The sequence below is a fragment of the Pipistrellus kuhlii genome, unplaced genomic scaffold, assembly GCF_014108245.1.
Source record: "Pipistrellus kuhlii isolate mPipKuh1 unplaced genomic scaffold, mPipKuh1.p scaffold_m20_p_17, whole genome shotgun sequence".
NCBI classification, from domain to species: Eukaryota; Metazoa; Chordata; class Mammalia; order Chiroptera; family Vespertilionidae; genus Pipistrellus; species Pipistrellus kuhlii.
In genome coordinates this window covers 28173431-28176301 of record NW_023425482.1, presented here as the reverse complement: position 1 = coordinate 28176301, position 2871 = coordinate 28173431, and positions in this window count along the sequence as shown.

The following is a 2871-nucleotide window of genomic DNA, read 5'->3' as shown; positions in this document are numbered from 1 at the left end:
AGCAATTAGACAAAGGAGGAAGTGTGGCCACACAGGAAGCACCATATATTTATATATATATATATATATATATATATATATATATATATATATATATATCGATTTCAGAGAGTAAGGGAGAGGGAGAGAGAGATAGAAATATCAACAATGAGAGAGAATCATTGATGGGCTGCCTCCTACAGGCCCCACACTGGGGATCGAGCCCACAACCCGGGCCTGTGCCCTGACCGGGAATCGAACCGTCACCTCCTGGTTCAGAGGGTGATGCTCAACCACTGAGCTACACTGGCTGGGTCAGGAGGCATCTCTTGTCCATGCTGGCGGGACAGCCTTGAGTCTATGAGACCAGGCTTCTGGGGGGCTCCACTCCGCAGCCAGAGAATTTTGGCTTTCCCTTAGAATCCCATCTCCCCCCTCACCTGGCGTCCGACTTGAAGAAATCACACACCCCCCTCCTGCCTCTTTCAGCCCATCTTTGCATTCTGGGGTTTTCCTGGCCGGCCCTTGTGTACGGGAACTCAGTGCTGAGCTGGCGTCATCGCCGCAGCCACATAAATCCCACGCTAACTCATCCCTAGGAGCCCCGAATGCGTTCTCATGACCGTCCCCCAGGGCTCCCGTGTCGGGGAGCCCCGAGGGATAAAAAATGCATGCCCGTCCGGGATCTGATGAACCCGTCTATCAGCAGTGATGATAAACAGACCGCCGGGCGGGCGTGGCATTGAGGTACGTCTTAGAGCAGCGGACGGAGGGATGCATCACGGCCGGGGAGGCCCGGCGATCCCCAGGGCTGGGCCCCGGGCAGGCGGGCATCGCCGGTGCCCCCCGATCCCAGTGCTGAGCCCTCCTGCTGCACGGCTCCCAGAGAAACGAGCAAAGTGGGGAATCTCTGCTGCCCTCGGAGAGGGAGCAGACGCAGCCGGAGAAAGGCCGGGCTGCACGTCGTTTGCCAGCGAGCGGGATAAAAATTCAGATGAGGTATTTTCCTGACGCCGTGCCAGGCCCCATTAGGAGAGCATTTCATTTTCACGTGTCAGCGACGGCACGCGGCCCGGGCCAAACTTCACGGGCCCACAAGGTGTTCCCCGAAGCCAGGCGCGCGCACACACACACACACACACACACACACACACACACACGGCCGCTGTCTCGGGCAGCAGCACAGCTGGGTGGGGTGGGGCGAGGCGGCTCGGTCCCCATCGTCTGCCCGGACCCTCCCCGGAATGTGATTTCCCACAGGAAGTTTCCCCGTGGGTAGTTCCGCGTGGGTAGGTGAGCCGCCCGTGGCCGTGGCGGGCGTGCAGCTGTTGGGGTCGGGGCACATCTGCAGGCAATCAGGCTGCTCTCCGGGCAGGAGCGGGGTTTTATTATGGGATTAGAAGTGTAATCTTGGATAAATAGTGGAAATTGGAGGGCTGCAGTTGGAAGACTTGTTTTCTCTCCCGGAGCGCAGTGTAAATAGCAAACCAGAAACCAGTGGCTCATTATCGAGGCCGGCGCCCAACTCGCCCGTCTCCTCCCGCCTTCTGGCCGGGCCTCAGAGGTCAGCTCAAAGCTGGCCGCAAAGGAGGTGCGAGGGGGTGCCAGCCTGGGCGCAAGATGGGAGGGGGGAGGCATCAGGGGTATCTGGGGGCCACCGGGGGATCTGGGCTGCATCCCGAGGCCTCTGTGCATTTTTGTGGGGTCGGGTATTTTTCCCCCAACCCTCCCCCCGCCATGCCTTACCCACCTTTGTGAGGGACTCGAACCGTGAGGGTAACATCCGGCTGGTACCGTGTCCTCTCCCCAGTTCCGGTAAGCGATGGGAGGAGGACGGCACTCCGTTTTTGTCTGACGTTTCCAAAACAGATGCTCTCCATCCCGGAGCGTCGGTCTAGGGGCATGCACTTCCTTTTCATCGTCAATGGTGAAGGTCACAACTGCCCGTTTACAGCCAGAACACGTGGCCCTTTGCACGCTGGCACGGGACCCGGCCTCCCCCGGCCACTGGCCTGGGCCGGCGCCACTGTTGGCCTCCTCTGCCTTGTCGCCTCCTGTGACTGCCCATCCCGCCCTCCCACCACATGGCCTGTCTCCAGGGCATCCCCACGGCTCTGTAGCTTGTTACTCTGTGCCACAGGGAGTCAGCCGCAGAGGGCAAGTCCACTGGGCTCTGGAACGCTGGAAAAGGACATCTCAAGGTCATGTCCGACCATGAGGACCATCGCCATGAAGGGCCAGTGAAAGACACCTGTTTCCCAACCGGCTGCTGGCCACGGCATCAAGCCAGTTGGGGGATGATTACCAAGCATCTTAACTCACGAGGAAGGACAGAAGGAGAAGCCCTGGATCTTTCTTCTAGAAAATGCGTTGTCGCTTCTCAACAGCGAGGTTCAGGCTGCTCAGAGGCTCCGTGTGGGCGGCAACCAGGAGAGGCCACCGGGAGGGAGACCCGGAGGCGGGCTCCAGCGATGGGCCAGGCGGGCACGGCCGGGTGGGATGCTCTGTCCTAACTCCCCTCCCGGCTTCTGACTCAGCGGGTCTGAGGTTCCGCATTGCTAACAAGCGCCCAGGTCCTCTCTACCATCCCCTGAGCAGCCGTGACAAGACTCTTGGGGTCCACAGTCCCTCTTCCGAGTGGCCGGTGGGTGCCTGAGCCCGCAGGGGGCTGGCCCAGTAGCCCGGGATGGCAGGGCAGAGATATGTTCCCAAGGGGACGTCAGCAGTTACACGCAGAGAAAGGGTCCGTGGCCAGGCCCCTGTGTGTGTGGATCCGGAGGTCCCAGGGCAGAACCAGCTCCGCCCTAACCACGCATGGAGGGTTTGTTCCCCGTCCAAAAACAACAACACGGCCAGCTGATGAGGACTCGGTGGGGCAGGGCCGCGTTCTGT